Here is an 18,907-nt window from a genome sequence, read left to right as displayed (position 1 = left end):
TGTTAAGATTACAACTTACAAAATATTATTTTATAACTATTTAAGTGCTCTGAGATCATGCATGAATATCGATTGAATTTGCAATCAGTTTAATGGTCCTTGCGCTGTAATTCTCTGAAGTATAAAAACATTGAGCACAAACTGAACATAAACTGCTTCCAATGACAAACCAAGTTACTTTGGTTTAATGACACATCAGCAATTACTCACTGCTTCCCACGCAAAGCACGCCAGTGCCTCTACTTTCTTGGAAGGCCAAGAAAATTTGCCATCTCTCTGATGACTCTTATCAATTTTTATGGATACAGCATTGAAATTTTACTGTAGAGTAATGTAATTGGTGAAAATGTACATACATAACTCACAACCACCAACGATGAGTTGGCATTCACTTTAAGAGACTGGTTTGACCTGGTAGCGTAATTACGTGAAGCTCTGTTACCGTGCTTTGTGTTCAGTGTTGGGAGTACAGTAAATGAGTTGTTATGGTTTCCCCTTAAACAGAAAATGCATCACGCCCTCTTATTTATGAAAAGCTCATTGGTGACCATGATGCTCTAGAACGATTCCGAGTTATTGAACATGTCGGCCAACGCAGTCAGTTTGAAACTGCTGGAGTTTTGGGAGCAGAATGCCATTGCTTGGCTCGTACAGGCCAAGGCTCAATTCGCACTGCAAGAAATCTCCGCCAACACCACCAGATTTTACTGTGTGACAGCGTCACTCAGCAACTCCACGGCCATGAGAGTGGTCAGTCCACTGGAACACCTGCCTGAACACAAGAAACACCGATTGTCACAAAGTCACCTTTTACGGACTTTTGGAGTCTCGGAGTCTGTGCACACCAAACAATTGCTTGCCTTGTCCGGCCTCAGGTCTGCTAAGCTGTCGGACCTAGTGGACTACATGCTGTCTCCCCTGGGAAATCCAGTTTTAGTGCCTGATCAAGTTCCAATAGCTCGCGCTAATGCACCCGGGAAGGACTGTAGGGAGCTGGCTGAGATAGTTTACCCCTCAGCCAGGCAGAGGTGCATTATTCCTCCTTCTTTCCTTACCTCAATAAGCCCAGCCAGCAAGGCCTCCAACATAAGGACACCTGTGGTTGCGAGATAGACAACGCTAAATCTGTGTTTTTACCACGCTCACCTTGGTATGAATGCAAAGAGTTGTCGACTGTCTGGCAGCTTCGACAGTGCCAACACATCGGAACATCAGGGGCCTGTGAACACCGTGCGTTGAAGCTCCCCAGGGTCGTCTACTGCACATTACAGATACCCTTTCAGGGTGATGCCTCTTGCGTGACATGGCTGCTCAAGTGAGTGTGCTGCCAGGATCACCTATTGATAAGAAATCATAGCAAAGGGCAACAAAGCCTCACCAGAGGCTGCCAATGGCAACAGGATTCAGACTTAAGGGACATGTCAGGTGATGCTCCACTTCTATGGACGATGTTACAGGTGGAAATTCATCCTGGCTGAAGTGGATAGACCTCTGCTTGGTGCAGATTTCCTGTGTGCTCAAGGATTGTTAGTCGATCTTAAGAACTGCCGGCTTGTGGATGTCTCGGACGTTGGGTCGTTTCTCTGCTTCCCCGGTAAGTTCCCCACAAGCACACGCACCACCGCACGTGAGTTCACTCAACTGCTGGGCAAATTCCCAAACCTCACCAATCCCACATTCTCCACCACAGTCACAAAACATGGGGTTGAGCACCACATTACCATAACTGGCCCATGCGCATAGACTGGATCCAGAAAAGCTGGCAACCACGAAAGCTGAGTTTGCCAACATGGAACAACTTAGTATTGTATGCCAGTTGAACAGCCTCTAGACTTCACCCCTCCATACGGTCTCTTAAGTCCGATGGTGGTTGCCACCCAGGTGATGATTACCAATAACTTAAAGATGACTCTGCCCCCAATCGTTACCTGGTCCCACACTTCCAATACTTCTTGGCACATTTAGCTGGAAAGTTTACTTTTTCCAAGTCAACTTAGTTAAGGGCTACCATCAGGTGCCGGTGTGCTAGGAGGACATTCCCAAGATGGCTGTGATAACCCTGTTTGGCCTCTTTGAGTTTCTACACATGCTGTTTGGGCTGAAATATGCAGCCCTGACTTTCCAAAGCCAGTCCTGACGAAGGGTCTCGGCCCAAAACGTCGACAGTGCTTCTTCCTATGGATGCTGTCTGGCCTGCTGTGTTCCACCAGCATTTTGTGTGTGCTTCTTGAATTTCCAGCATCTGCAGATTTCCTCATGTTTGGGTTGTCAACCATTGACTTTCTCAGCTGTCACATCTCTGCAGAAGGTGCAAAACCCCTCCTATCAAAAATAGCCACCATTATGGATTTCACACCGCCCTGCACTATTAAAAAATTGCAGGAGATTTAGGTGTGGTGGATTTCTATCATCACTTATTTCTGCAAGCTGCTGAACTTGTGCTCCCCCGTGTAGTGTGCGACCCCACTAGTGCACTCATTCCCAAGCCACCTTTAGCCATTACTACTGACGCTTCAGAAAATGCTGTGGGTGCTGTTGGTTAGGGCCATGTGACAGCTGCTCACCTTCCTCAACTGGCAGCTCCATCCCAATGAAAAGGAAGAACCTCCCAGGGGAATGTCACGGAGACCAGGTTGCTGGCAGTGAGCTTGGGTCCATGGTGCAGAAGGAAAATAGGGAGAAGACAGGAGCGGTAGTGATAAGGAACTCAATAGTCAGAGGAACAGACAGAAGATTCAGTGGACATGAACACGATATCTGATGGTATGTTGCCTCCCAGGTGCCAGAGTCAGAAATGTCTCAGATCGCGTCCACAGCAATTTGGAGGGGGAGGAAGAGCAGCCAGATATCTTGGTACATATTGGTACTAATGACATAGGAAGGAAAAGCAAAGAGGTCCTGAAGAGAGAATTTAGAGTGCTAAGCAGACGACTGAGAAGCAGGACCTCCAGGGTAGTAATTTCTGGATTGCTATCTGTGCCACATGCCAGTGAGTGTTGAAACAGGATGATTTGGCAGATAAATGCTTGGCTGAGAGAGGCAAGGCTTCAGGTTCGTGGATCATTAGGATCTCTTCTGGGGAAGGTATGACCTGTACAACAGGGATGGGTTGCACCTGAACATGAGGGGGCCAATATTCCCGAGGGATGGTTTGTTAGAGCTGCTGGGGAGGGATTAAACTAATCTGGCAGGGGGATGGGAATCAGACTGAAGGGACTCGGGATAGGACAGACGGTTAAAAGAAGCAAAGATAGCATGCAGTCAGATGATAGGGGGAAATTGCAGTCAGCAGGTTAAGCATCAGTGCAGTGGGGATGCAGAATCAAAAACGGTAGCAAGTACAGTACTCAAAGTGTTATATCTCAATGCAGTGAGTATAAGAAATAAGGTGGATGATCTTGTTGCACTTTTACAGATTGTCGAGTATGACGTCGTGGCCGTCACTGAATCACGATTGAAGGATGGTTGTAGTTGGGAGCTGAATGTCCAAGGGTACACATTGATCAGAGGGATAGGAAGGTAGGCAGAGGGGGTGGCGTGGCTCTGCTCTCAGCCACGCACTTATCTGCCAAATCATCCTATTTCTACTCTCACTGAAGTCAAAGATTAATTTACAAGGTAGTCTCAGGCCCAGCTGGAGAGGTGAGGCTTGCTGGAGATAAGTGTTTAAGCCTAAAGCAGCACCATCAGAGACAATTGGGTGGCACAGTGATACAACTGATAGGGCTGGCGTCACAAAGCTTTAGCCATCAGGGTTCAATGCAGTTCAGAGTACAGACATCCTCCCCACGACTGCAGAATTTCTTCTGGGTGTTCTGGTTTCCTCCCACACCTCAAAGGCATGCAACTCGGTTAGTCAATCAGTTAAACTGCCCTAATGTATAAGTGAGCAGTAGAATCTGGGGGAAATTGATAGGAAGGTGGAGAGAGTAAAATGGGATTCATGTAAGGGTTAGCACATAATGGCTGGGCTGGAGGGCCATTTCCATGCTGTGTAACTCTGTGACTGTAAGAGAAGGCTTGCTCTGCATGAGATCAGAGTGCTAGCAAATGGATCAGCACAGTAGCATAGCAGTTAGTGAACTTTCTCTGTAGCTGTTACACTTTATTCTGTCTTCTGTTATGGTTTTACCTTGTTTTACCTCAATGCACCGTGTAATGATTTGATCTGTAAGAACAGTACGCAAGAGCTGCTTTTCACTGTATCTTGGTATACGTGACAATAATATGGGGCACTACAGTAGCATAGCAGTTAGAGCAACGCTATTACAGCTCGGGGCTTCGGGGCATCGGGGTTCAGAGTTCAACGGCGATGTTGTCCGTAAGGAGTGTGTACAATCTCTCTATAACCGCCTGGGTTTCTTCCGGGTGTTCCAGTTTCCTCTCACAGACCAAAGACGTATCAATTAGTAGATTAATTGATCATTATAAATTATGCTGTGATTAGGATAGGGGTTAAATCAGTGGGTTGCTGGGGGTGAGGCTTGAAGGAACAGAAAGGCCTGTTCTGTGCTGTATCTCTAAATGAATAAAATAAACTAGTCGCAAATATTCTGCCTCCTTTGAAGAGCATTCCCTTTTCTCCAGGGAGTAGGATGCTTAAGATATTCCACTATAAATGTAAAAAGATAAAGACAGAAAAAAAAGATTAGCTCTTTTTGTCATAGTTACATTGAAACATCTGAACACAGAGAGAAATACATTGCAGCACAGTCCAAGGGTTGAGCTGGGGGCAACGCAACTGTTGTCACGCTTCCGACCCCAACAAGTCAAGGGATGACATGGTCATAGAGCGCAGATTCAGACACTTATGTCTGTGCTATCCATCAAGAGGATGGGGCAGGACGGTAGCATTGTGGGCTAGCACGATGCTTTACGGTACCAGCAACCCGGATTCATTTCCCGCCGTTCCCTGTAGGAAGTTCGTGCGTTCTCCCCGTGATCGCGTAGGTTTCTTCGGGGTGCTCCAGTTTCCTCGCACTGTCTAAAGACATACTGGTTGGTAGGTTAATTGGTCATTGCAAATAGTCCTGTGATTAGGTCGGGCTTAAATTGGGAGATTATCAGGGCGGCAAGGCTTGTAGAGCCAGAAAGGCTTATCCATGCTGTATCTCAATAGATAAATAAATAAACAAATAAACAAACAAATAAATAAATAGAGATAGATAAATAAATAAAGATACTTATCTATACTAATCCTGTTTAACAGCATTAGTTTGTAGCTCCCTATGCCTTAGCATAGAAGATGATATTCATTATGCAAAATAACTACAAAGAAAAGAAAATAATTAAAATAAGAGAGTGGAATCTTCACAAATGCCTATCTTGCCTCAAGCAGACTACAGTTTAATTAATCTATTACTCTGTTCTTTATCTCTCTCGCACAGCATTAAAGAGAATGTAGAAGTAGCAAATAGAATTATTATTTGCATAATAATTTAATTACAGGGTATAATAGCATGAGGATTAAACGATTTCCTTGCCTTTGTTTATTGTTACTAGTGGGGCTGGAGGAAACAGAAATGCTGACACCTTGTAGGGTTGTGAACCAATGATAAGGATTTTAAGGACCATGAGGTGTAGGCCACTGAATGCAGAGCAATAGGTAGATGGATAAGCCACAGTCATATGGATCTATGACATCATGACAGGACATCATGGTAGGAGTCGACCACTATGGAATCAACAACTGGAAGTCGCCGGATGGCTACCATCGCTCCAGGAATCGAAGTTGTTGGGGGACTTCAGGCCAAACTCAGGCAACTGGCAACACGACTACCACTCCTTAGCATCCTGCTGGCCAATGAAAAGTCATTGGAGAGCAAGATTGCTGATTTAGAGGAAAATGAGTGATTGCTGCATTCTCTATTTCCTTGAGACATGGCTCACACCTCACACTTCAGACACCACGTTCCCTTCTGAGGGGTTCTCAATCCACCAGATGAACATGACAGCAGCATTAGGAAAGGACAGATGCCACAGAACCTGCTTCATGATAAACTAATCATGCTGTTCAGACGTAGCAGCCTTATCTCACTCTTGTTCTCCCAACCTGGAACATCTAATGATTAAGTGCTGACTGTTCTACTTCTCACTTTTTTTGTTCAAGGCTTGTGTGTCGCATGAAAAATAGCAGCATTTATTGCCCACTCATGAATAGTCGGAGCAACGGTGGGGCAAGAGGGCAGCTTCTTCGAGCTCATCTGCAAAAACAGCTTAATTTCTTCCTTTAATGTCTCTTTTTTTCCTTTTCAAGGTGGATCAGTTTCTATCAGAGTCCTAGAGCTGTAGCTGCACTCAAACTGCAGTTCCTTACATTGATGATTCCCATTCCCAGGGTCACCCAACAGCCGGTTCTCGATTTGCCAAGGACGCAGACTGGAAGACAAGCACATCTTTGGGGTTCTAAGGATCCGTGGCCCTGTGGACGAGCTGACTCCAAGCCGGTGTCACAGACGAAAGTGATGCGGGAGAAAATGCAACATCGCAAATAGCGGATTGGCTTTTGGGGGGTCTCTATACTCGGCAAATCACTCTCTCTCTTTCTCTCGATGGTGGAGGAGAGATTGCTGACAATTCTCAAGTTCGAGAACTCGGGGAATAAAAAAGCGACACAGCAGACTTTAGCGTCACAATCAGCAAGTCGTGTTTTTGTTTTGTTAATCTCCCCTCTCGCTGTGTGGCACCTCTCTGTCCCTTTGTTAGGAAGAGAGAGAGAGCCTGTGGTATGTCAAATTGCCAGATGAACAATTAGTTTTTGATGTACTGCAGATCATGGTCTCTCTCTTAGGGGCTTTGCTATTGCTTGCTTGGTGGGTGGTGGGTGCTGATGTTTTTTGCTGAAGTGTGAGGGAGGATTGATGCTTTGCTGCTTGTGTGTGGGAGAGGGGAGAAGGGGGCTTTGGGGTTCTAACATTTTTACTGTCACATTCTTTGGGGTACTCTTCTGTTTTTGTGGATGTCTGTGAAGGGCAACAAGTTCAGGTTGTATATTGTATACGTTCTCTGATATTAAATGGAACTAGAATATATATATAGTGTATTAGTCAAAGTGGAGCAGAGATCCAGTTTGTAATTCTAGCAGGAGCAAAGGATGTTGAGGATAGTGAGGAGAGAGTGCCACGGGAGGGGTGTGTGACAGATGGCAGAGAAGGAATGCCAGGGCTGGAGTTTGGTATGGATGCAAACACACCCAGCGTTGAGGCACTCGGCAAGCAATCATTACAGAATGTCTCGCTGGTACTCTCTGCTCCCTCCCCTCTCCCTTCCCCTTTTCCTGACCATGATTCCCCTCTCCCTGCCCCCTTCCCACTCTCAGTCCACAATAGAGACCCAGATCAGAATCAGGTTTATCATCACTCACATATGTCATGAAATTTGTTTTTTTTGTGGCAGCAGTACAGTGCAATACATAAAATTACAACAGTACTGTGCAAAAGTCTTAGGTGCCCTAGCCATATATACTGTATGTGCCTAAGACTTTGGAACTGTTATATATAAAACAATATTTATTATAATGTATTGTAATGTACTGCTGCCGCAAAAGAACAAATTGCAATACACATGCCATATTAAGCCTGCTTCTGATACTGATTCTGTTTGGTGTGTGTCTGGAGTCATGTACCGATCAGATACTAATATCAGACATCCTATCCTGAAGAGCAAAACATGAACCATATGGGAATCAAATAGCTGTTACTTTCCATTCCAGTGTTAACGAATTAACATTTCCTTGCAAAAAAAATCAATAAAGAAATGCTGACACTGCAACCCTAAAATGAAAAAAGGAAAATAGAATTGTAGCGTAATAGAGCACTGCAGCACAAAAGAAGGGCCTTTTCCCCACTAGTCTGTGCCGTGCTGTTATTCTGCCTTATTATGGTAGGCTCTATTATGCTGGAAAAATGCAGCAGATCAGGTAGTATCACTGGAGTATTACTGTGTCATGCCGAAGACCCTTCACCAGCACTGAGAAGACAAGAAAGTGCAGAAGTTAAGGTTGCCAAGAGGCTGGGAGAGCAATGGGTGTAATAAGGGGAATATTGGTGATAGGATGAAATGATGGACAGTTAGGCTTTTCTGCTTATATAATGTGTCATTAATGCTGTGAAGTCTGAATCGTGCTGTATGTTCTGGCCCGCTGTAGGTCAGATTTACAGGTGGAAAGAAAAAAAAGAGAGAAATAACAGTGAGAAAGAGCAAGTTATCCGAAGTTAGAAGATATAATATTCAGTTCTTCAGTTTACAGCTTTGTCCATTTACCAGGATGGAATTGAAATCTCCTAACTCTGATCTTCTGCAGCTATATAAAATCGTGAGGGACATAAATGGGGTGAATGTGCACAGGGTTAGGGAACCAAGAACTGGAGAGCATACGTGAGTCGGGGGGGGAGGCGGGGGGAAGATTTAATAGGAGCCTGAAGGGCAGCATTTCAACCAGAGGGTGGTCAGTATATGGAATGAGTTGCCAGAAGAAGTGGTTGAGGCAGGTAGATTGAGACTTAAAACGTACTTGGACAGGTACATACAGAGGAAAGTATTAGAGGGACATGGACCAAAAGCTTGCAAATGGAGTCAGCTTTGATGGGACGTTAGTCAACATGAACTAGTTGAACTGAAGGGACTATTTCAGTGCAGTTTAACTCTATGACACTCTACCTCTGCATCAGTGGGCTAAGCAGCTGGATTATTATTCCTCTTAGTGTCACCACTATACTGTCATATATCAGATGAGTCGTGCCATCACTCAACTCAGGCATGATGTTCTCCTAAGGGATTATTCCCTTAATGGGGATCACCCGTACATGACTTTGTTTAACTAATGAACAGACTGTCTTGACAGGCCGGGGTCAGGGTGCAGTGGCATGGAATGCAAGATGACTGGGGCCCGTTCACTGCTGCAGCCTTTCTCCACCTTCACTGCCGGTGTAATGTGTCATCATCTTCTGCCAGCTCTGACGTTGAGGTCTCGGACGGATTGTTCTTTTATCTTGTACCTCCCCTTTGACCTTACCACTGTAGGTGATCCTACCGGGAGCTCCTCCCCGGATGGCATGGCACCTGCCGTCTCAGGAACTCGCAGGCCTCTCCACCACCACGGGGCATACAAATCTCTGAAACAGCTGACAATGAATAGTACAACCATAAAACCAGTAAAGCAAGTACTGAGCTCCATTTCTAAAACTGAACAGTTATATTTGGCGTTGAAGCTCAGTTAAACCACAGTAGCATTACTGCACACAGTTCTGATCACCACATTACAGAGAGGATATAAAAGCTTGGAGGAAGGTGCAAAAAGGATTCACAAGAACGATAGCAGAATTGGAATCTGATGATTACCAGGTTGAAGATCTTTTCTCGAGCCCAATGTGATATGTTTTAAAAAAAAGTGCTTGCTGTGTGTACAATTAGGGATCTATTTAAAACTGTAAAACATTGCTTGACACTGGAAAAAAAGGTCTACAGAGAGTTATTCTACAAAGTGATGTCTTGGATTTTATTAAAAACACAGCTCTTCAGAAGAGTAAGGATAAGAGTTGACCTACAAGTGTAGAGACCATTGAATGAAAGTCATCACTAGTAAATCAATAAAGAAAAAGGTTAATTGGTAAGTTAGTAAATTAGTTTATTATTGTTATACATGCCAAGGTACAATGATAAAAATTGTTTAGCATACCGTTCATTTCAACACAATGCATCCAGTTAGTAGAAGGGAAAACAATAACAATGCAGAATGATGTGTATCGGTACAGAGATAGTGCAGCGCAGGGAGACAATAATGAGCAACCTTATATCAAGGTGAAGACAAGGGCTTCATTCAAAAGTTTTAGAATCAGAATCAGAATCACTTTATTGCCAGTATATGAAACAGACCAGAGTTGATTATGGTTTGGGGCCAAGCAAAAAACACAAGACATTGCCTTACGAGTCTGATTGAATTTTTTGAAGATGTGACTAAGCATATTAATGAAGGTAGAGCCGTAGATGTAGCATATATGGATTTCAGCAAGGCATTTGATAAGGTACCTCATGCAAGGCTTATTGAGAAAGTAAGGAGGCATGGGATCCAAGGGGACATTGCTTTGTGGATCCAGAACTGGCTTGCCCACAGAAGGCAAAGAGTGGTTGTAAATGGGTCATATTCTGCATGGAGGTCGGTCACCAGTGGAGTGTTTCAGGGGTCTGTTCTGTGACACCTACTCTTAATGATTTTTTTAAATGACCTTGATGAGGAAGTGGAGGGGTGGGTTAGTAAATTTGCTGATGACACAAAGGTTGGAGGTGTTGTGGATAGTGTGTAGGGCTGTCAGAGGTTACAGCGGGACATTGATAGGATGCAAAACTGGGCTGAGAAGTTGCAGATAGAGTTCAACCCAGATAAGTGTGAAGTGGTTCATTTTGGTAGGTCAAATATGATGGCGGAATATAGTATTAATGGTAAGACTCTTGGCAGTGTGGAGGATCAGAGGGATCTTGGGGTCCGAGTCCATAGGACACTCAAAGCTGCTGCGCTGGTTGACTCTGTGGTTATGAAGGCATTCGGTGCATTGGCCTTCATCAGTCGTGGGATTGAGTTTAAGAGCCGAGAGGTAAAGTTGCAGCTATATAGGGCCCTGGTCAGACCCCACTTGGAGTACTGTGCTCAATTCCGGTCGCCTCACTATGGGAAGGACGTGGAAACCATAGAAAGGGTGCAGAGGAGATTTACAAGGATGTGGCCTGGATTGGGGAGCATTCCTTATGTGAATAGGTTGAGTGAACTCGGCCTTTTCTCTTTGGAGTGATGGAGGATGAAAGGTGACTTGATAGAGATGTATAAGATAATGGGAGGCATTGATCGTGTGGATAGCCAGAGGCTTTTCCCCGGGCCTGAAATGGCTAACACGAGAGGGCATAGTTTTAAGATGCTTGGAAGTAGGTATAGAGGAGATGTCGGGTAAGTTTTTTACGCAGAGAGTGATGAGTGCTTGGAATGGGCTGCCGGCGGCGGTGATGGAGGCGGAAACGATAGGGTCTTTTAAGAGACTCCTGGATGGCTACATGGAGATCAGAAAAATAGAGGGCTATGAGTAAACCCTAGGTAGTGCTAAGGTAGGGACATGTTTGGCACAACTTTGTGTTCTGAAGGGCCTGTATTGTGCTGTATGTTTTCTATGTTTCTATGTTTCTAATACCATAACAGACAACTCAATAGCAACCAACAATTTACAGTAGTGCAAACAGCTATGAGCAATTAACAATTAGCAGAAAGGTCACATGTGCAAATGTCACAAGAAGATATCCTTGAGCCAGATGGTACATTTTCTCTGGCTTTTGCATCTTCTGCCTGATGGAGGGATGGAGAAGGAGAGAATGCCTGGGGCATCTGGGACAGTAAAACTGGCTGCTTTCCTGAGGCAGTGAAAATTATTGGCAGAGGCTGGTTTCTGTGATGTACTGAACTTTGTCACAGTCTCTTACCATCTCTGATGGAGCAGCTGCCATACCAGGCCGTGATAGGCTACTTTCTATGGTGTACCTACAAAAACTGGCGAGGATCCAAAGGGGCATGTTGAATTTCTTCAGCATGCTGAAGAAGTAGAAGCGTTGGCAGACATCCCATCCTGCAAAAACTCATTTCAGAAAGGTAGCACCCCCACCCCCCGCAACCCCATATCACCCCCCACCCCCCGGTCGACCTCCAAGGGTGCATGTAATACTTCGTTTAGTGATTTTGTCTAACCTGTAAACCAAGTTGGGTATATGCAGAAAATGTGACATTAAAATATGTACTTATATTATATTATCATGTTTATTCTACTACAACTTTAAGCAAGTCTACAGAGAGTTTAGCCTCATCACGTAGGACATCAATAGAGTAGCTCCTTAGCAGCTAGCCAGCTAGTTTAAATAACATTAGCTAAGCTAATAAACGAATGACACCTGTTAAACTCACCTCAGCATGTCTTTTACATCTTAACCCACCATGGGCAATAGAAAAGTCACTGTTGCAAACAGTGCAGCGAGTAACACTCATTATTTTTGAGATCGACTGTAAAGCCCGCCCTCAGAGAAAACTGATAGGTCTACTTAGCACGAAGAGAGACCAGTCAGAATGCTCATTCTCGCTCTCCCTTTCACTCTAAAAAAAAATCGATTTCTGGGATATCGTATATAATTTCCGGGCATCAAGGAGCCGCTATCAATATGCGAGAGACTCCTGGAACTTCTGGGAGAGGTGGAATGTCTGTGTTGGTGAGCTTTCTTGGCCGTGGCCTCAGAATGGTTGGCCCTGGACTGGTAATTGGTGATGTTCCCTCTTAGGAAGCTGAAACTCTCAACCTTCTCGACCTCAACACCATTGATGTAATTTGAGAATAAACAAAATAGTGAGATTAACATGCGGGATTATCTTAAAGTGATTGGGGAGAGTAAGGGAAATATCAAAAGTATGTTTTTTTATACAGAGATTGCTGGGTGCATGCAGCTCCCTGTCAGGGTTGGTGGTAGAGGGAGAGGGAGGTACATTTGCGGAAACTGTCACATAGGCACATGGATGACAGAGAAATGGAGGGTTATTTGGGAGGGAAGGGTTAGATTGACAAAAGAATATGTTAAACAGCCAGCACAACACCATGTGCTGAATGGCCTGCACTGTGCTGTAATGTTCCATGCTCTATAGTCTATATTAGAGGCCAGACTATTTTTCAGAGTAATGTACATGATTTGTATGGTTATAGGTGATGAACATTGGCCGTAAGTTGTGTCAAAGCATTGCGATATCAATTACAGTATCTCATGGTGAGATATCATGATAAATTGAGCCGAAAGGCCTATTCTGTGCAGTATAACTCCATGACTGTATAACCAATGTACTACTATAATCTCCATGTATGGCTAAGCATTTGAGAAGGACATTGTTTTCCTTCAAAGCATACATAGAAAATAGGAGCAGGAGACCTTTCAATGATGTTCTGTCGTTCATATTCAATACCCCGCTCTAGTTTTCTCCCCTTCTCCCCATCTCCCCTGATCCTTACCTCCTCAAGGATAGTCCTAACCCTGTTTCCAACTCGAACACAGATAATGGTCTGACTTCAATTACAATCTGTGGTTGAGAATTCCACAGGTTCACCACCCACTCGGAGATGAAACATCCCTGCAATCTATAGCAACGTTGGCTCTGGGATGAACGAGGGGTTATTGGCATGAAAAATGCTTCAAACGTTTTCTTAATTACTTTTGATCTCCAGCACCTGCAGTAACTTAGTTTTACACAGCAGTGCCTCATTTTCCTCCCAGACTGAACTGTTGTATCAGGGAAGAGTAGAAGTTTCCAACTCATCCAAAAATGTAAACGTAAAACTATGAAAGAAGCTTTGTAAGTGCAAGTTATCTGCAGCAGCATCACAATGTACAATTTTCTCAAGGAAATCCTAAACTGTGTAAAATTATCCAGGAAAGACACAATTAGATGAAAAGGAGAACACTGCAGTGCAAAGTGGTCAAAGCAGTCAGAGTACCACTACACTGAAGTAGTGATTGGGGTTGCGCCAGCTGGTTCAAGACCCAAGTGGTTGAAGGGAAGTAGCTGTTCTTGGATATAGTTGTGTGGGACTTCAGATTTCTATACCTCCTACCTGATGGTACCCGGCACGGCCCATTTTATTGAGATACATCATGGAATAGGCTCTTTTAGCCCTTTGAGCCATGCTGCCCAGAAATCCCCCAAATTAATCCTAGCCTAAGCACAGGACAATTTACAATGACCAACCGGTATGTCTTTGCAATGTGGGAGGAAACTGGAGCACCCGGAGGAAACCTCTGCAGTCACAGGGAGAACGTTCAAACTCTCTACAGGGAGCGGTGGGAATTGAACCCGGTTCTCTGATACTGTAAAGCGTTGTGCTAACCACTACGCTACTGCGCCACCTCATCTTTGATGAATGATGCTTCCTTCTTGAGACAGCACCTTGTGTTGATGCCACTGGCGGTGGGGAAGGAAGTACCCAGTATGAATTTGGCTGAGACCTCTACGCTCTACAGCCTCTTACACTATTGCACATTCGAATTGTCATGCAAGGAGACTTCCAACAATGCATCCAGTCCATCACAGGCAAAGCCCTCCCCACCACTGAGTACATTTACAAGGACAGCTGCCCCAAGCAAGCAGCATACATCCTCAGGAACTCCCACCATCCAGGCCATGCTCTCTTCTCACTACTACGATCGGGCAGGAGGTACAAGAGCCTCAGGTTCCGCACCGCCAGGTTCAGGAATAGTTATTACCCTATAACCATCAGGCTCCTGAACCAGCAGAGATAACTTCACTCACCACAAAGTGACCGGATTTGACAGCCTATGAACTCAGTCTACAACTCCTACTGTCAGTATTATTTATTGGTTTTATCTGCACTATTTGTCTTCTTCTGCACGTTAGCCTTTGTTAATGTTCATAAATTCTATCATGTTCCTTTATTTTCCTGTAAATGTCTGCAAGATAATGAAGATGAGAAAATCTACAAATGCTGGAAATCCAAGCAACACACGCAAAATGCTGGAGGAACTCAGCAGGCCAGGCAGCATCTATGGAAAAGAGTAAACAGTCAACGTTTTGGGCCGAGACCCTTCAGCAGGACTGGAAAAAAAGATGAGAAGTTAGAGCAGGAAGGTGGGGGAGGGGGGGAAGATGTACAAGGTGGTAGGTGACAGGTGAAGCCGGGGGGAGGGGGGTAAGGTAGGGAGCTGGGAAGTTGATAACTGAAAGAGATAAAGGGCTGGAGAAGGGGGAGGCGCATCAGAGGGAGATGATAGGCAGGTAAGGAGAAGCTGAGAGAGGGAAACAGGAATAGGAATGGTGAAAGGGGGGCAATTACAAGAAATTCAAGAAATCAATATTCATGCCAGCAGGTTGGAGGCTTTCCAGATGGAACATAAGCTGTTGCTCCTCAACCTGAGTGTGGTCTCATCGGGGCAGTAGAGGAAACCATGGACTGACATGTCGGAATGGGAATGAGAAGTAGAATTGAAATGGGTGGCCTCCGGGAGATCCCGCTTTGTCCGTAGGTGCTCGGCAAAGCAGTCTCCCAGTCTGCGTCAGGTCTCACCGATATACAGGAGACCACACTGGGAGCAGCAGATACAGTAGATGAACCCAACAGACTCACAAGTGAAGTGTTGCCTCATCTGGAAGGACTGTTTGGGGCCTTGAATGATAGTAAATGTAGGGGCAAGTATGTCAGGTATCTTCTTCCCCCCCCATACACTTTCTGCTTTCCGCAGGAATTGCTCCCTACGCGACTCCCTTATCCATTCACCCCTCCCTCCTGGCATTTAGCGTTTCTTGCTCTAACTTCTGGTCTTTTTTTTCCAGTCCTGATGAAGGGTCTCGGCCCAAAACGTTGACAGTTTACTATTTTCCATAGATACTCCTGGCTTGCTGAGTTCCTCCAGCATTTTGCACGTGTTGCAAGATGATGAATGTGAAGGTGGAAAATGGTGACATATACTTACTCCGATTACTTTTGACTTTTTGACTTTTTTTGATCGAGCTGTAGAATTTTGTTTGCGTGCTTGGTGACGTGCCGAGCTTCCCTAACCTTCTAAGAAAGTAGAGGCATCTTTGTGCTGCCTGTGTGGGCCAACTTATTGCCTTGACGTTTAATTTATAGATTATTAGCACAGACATTCTCAATGGACTCATTCACATTAACCCCAGTGATCAGTCGTGAGGCATTCAGGTTAGTACCTCGTTAACACAATGGACAGAGAAAATTCCCACTTAAATGTGTAGTATTCATGGCTAATAATGCAGAAAAGCTCAGCTCTCAGATAAAACTCACTAATCATAATAGATATGCTCATTTTTTTTCCAATATATTAGTGTCAGAGGTAGTTTTTCAGTGGTACATTGAGACAAGGTGCTAAGAATGAGGTTACATTCTGCAGGTGCATTAATCCTTGCACAAAGGCACTTTTATCAATGCTTTCACACATTAAATAATTCAGAAGGTATCTCAAAGAAACCTATTTCACAGTCATTAAATGCTATAAAATGCCAAAGCGCTTGTTGGATATCAGTGTTAGTAATCCTGACAGGAGGCAAACAGCTCCTCGCGGCACAGCCACTTAATGTTCCAATAGGCTAATAAATTAGATGAGGATATGAACTGAAGACAGAAAGAGGCTCTGTTTACACAGGGCATTTCACCCACTGCTGACCCATCTCAGATCAGCCGGACAATAAATGGAAGAGGGGGCAAGGGGGATCTGGTGCATACTCTGCTGATAGAAGCATAGATATTAGCAGCAGGAAGTTATCATTTGGCCTTTGGGACCTGACCTGCTGCAGCACCGTCTTCCCCTCCTTCCTGGGTCCCTTGGTCCAGAGAGACTCACACTGGTCACACACTCCTGTACAAGCACATACACGTGCACGGTCACACGCATGCACATCTGTGCATTTGTGGCTGTGTTTCTGTGTGCCTGTACTCATTTTTATGGGTGCATCAGTATGTGTGTACGCACACGTGTGCATACACGCAGATTCTCAGACTCACAGATGTCCGGTCTCCAACTTTGAACTTCACCACAGGACGCCAAACATAGGTTTAACCTCCGACCTTTGACTTCCGAATTGGACTTTTCCAATGGCCGGGTAGTTTTGTTGTCATCTTTCTTAAGTCAATGGCCTGATATAATTCATTAAATTAAGTACCCAGTTATCACAGCAGGATTTGACCTCCCATCTTCAGAACCATGGGCTAGGACCTAGTTCCAGGAATCCTAGATGTTGATCAGTGGGACTGAGCGATGTCTGGGTCAAATGCCAAGGAGGTCCAAGACAACAGGAGGCTTCTTATCATCCTCACTGCCCATAGTCGTCACACTGACAGCACTTAGAGTCAGTCATGGGCTTTGCACTGATAGCAGGAATGGTGAGAGTGGAGTTCATTGTCATGCGCACAATTACAAGTAGGCACAGATGTAATGAAAATCTTACAGCTACATCACCGGCGCGAAGCACTAGATATAAAACATTCACAATTAAAACATGAGATCAACATAAAGCAGTCACAATTTTTACAAGAAAGAACATAATTAGTAGAAATATAAGCAAAGTCCATTGTACAGCAATGTGGACAAAGTGGGCATAATGTTGCTGTACTGACTGAATAGTCATAGTCATACTTTATTGATCCCAGAGGAAATTGGTTTTCATTACAGTTGCACCATAAATAATAAATAGTAATAAAACCATAAATAGTTAAATAGTAATATGTAAACTACGCCAGTAAATTATGAAATAAGTCCAGGACCAGCCTATTGGCTCAGGGCGTATGGGGTGTCTAGGGAGGAGTAGCACCTGGGGTGAAGGGGCTTGTTGTGTCCATTCCAGGGCAGCTCAATTACCTTTGGAGTTCACTGGACTCTCAGCTCTCACCTGAGGCTCCAAGTAGTTGTCTGCATGCAACAGGAGCCACACCCCGGTACACCACTTCGATAGGTGGACTGAACCAGGTGAGGGTAGCTGGCGGCCCCGGTGAGGTAAGGACATACCTGTGCTAGCATGTGAAGTCAGCTCCAGCTGACTGGGTGGAAGAGACCTATTGTGAGATCCATCAGCAGGGAAGGTTGTGTTGCACTGTGGAGAATGAAGGGCGTGACAAGGCTCAGGGGACGTCACGGCCATCCATTGCAACCAAGGGAAGACCTCAGTTTGTGACGCTTGTTCATACCACTGGACCGAACTTCTGAGGTTGAGAGAGTGGAGCTGCCCCAGTGCAACAGCTTTTCCGCTTATAAGTCTCTCCTGCACAAGTTTTCTGTCATCATCAGGCAAGATGGACCACCACCACTGAATTAGTGATTAGGATGATGGAAGTTGGTTCAAGAACCGAATGGCTGAAGGGAAGTAGCTGTTCTTGAACCTGGCGGTGTGGGATTTCAGGCTTCTGTACCTCCTGCCTGATGATAGCTGCAAGAAGATGGTATGGTCTGGATGATGGGTTTGAAAGTCATGTGATTGGATTCACAATGTTACATCTAATCAGGGTCTGTAGACTCATTAGGGAGGGACTATGGCTTCCTTTGAAAGCCACATCTGCTCACTTGAAATTAAATGGTAGTCATTTCCCAACTCAAGCCCTGAATATTAGTGTGTTTATGACCTAGAAAATAGGACAGTAATGAAGAGAAGGTTATTCTAGTTTTGTTTCTGGACCAGACAGTACTGTGCAAAAGCCTTAGGCACATATATATAGCTCAGATGCCTGAGACTTTTGCATAATACCTTAGTAAATTTAGATATCCCACTGTACAGCTGTGGCTAAAACAAAACAAATTTCATTACATATTGAGTGATGATAAACCTGATTCTCTATTCTGGACTGAGAATGGGAAGGGGGCAGGGAGGAAGGAGTCATAGTTGAGTAAAAGGGAAGGGAGAGGGGAAGAGGCAGGAAGCACCAGAGACATATTCTGTAATGAACAAGAAACCAATTGTTTAGAAACAAATGACATTGTCTGGTACCTCAGGGCTAGGTGTGTGTGCGCCAGCAGCACTACCCCTCCCATCCCAGCACTCATCCCCTGCGACAAGTCCCACACCCGTCCTGTGGCATTCCACGTTCGCCATTCCCAATATCCTTTGCTCCCACCAGATTTACAAACTCGCTCTCCACTTCACATTGACAAATACAGTACTGTGCAAAAGTCTTAAGCACCCCAGTTATATATGCGCCTAAGACTTTTGCACACTACTGTGAATTCAAGAGCATCACGGCGTTTAATGGGCCAGCAGAATCTGATATTCATTTTGTTTAATAATTTTGACAGTTCAAAATCAGTGTATAATTTCAGGTAATTATTTAGATTTTTATCCAGATTTTAAGAATTGAACAAAATTAAGGGTGTGGAGCAGATAATT

This window comes from Mobula birostris, chromosome 5, assembly GCF_030028105.1.
Source record: "Mobula birostris isolate sMobBir1 chromosome 5, sMobBir1.hap1, whole genome shotgun sequence".
Lineage (NCBI taxonomy): Eukaryota > Metazoa > Chordata > Chondrichthyes > Myliobatiformes > Myliobatidae > Mobula > Mobula birostris.
The sequence above is the reverse complement of the archived record's forward strand: the minus strand, read 5'-3'. Positions refer to the sequence as shown.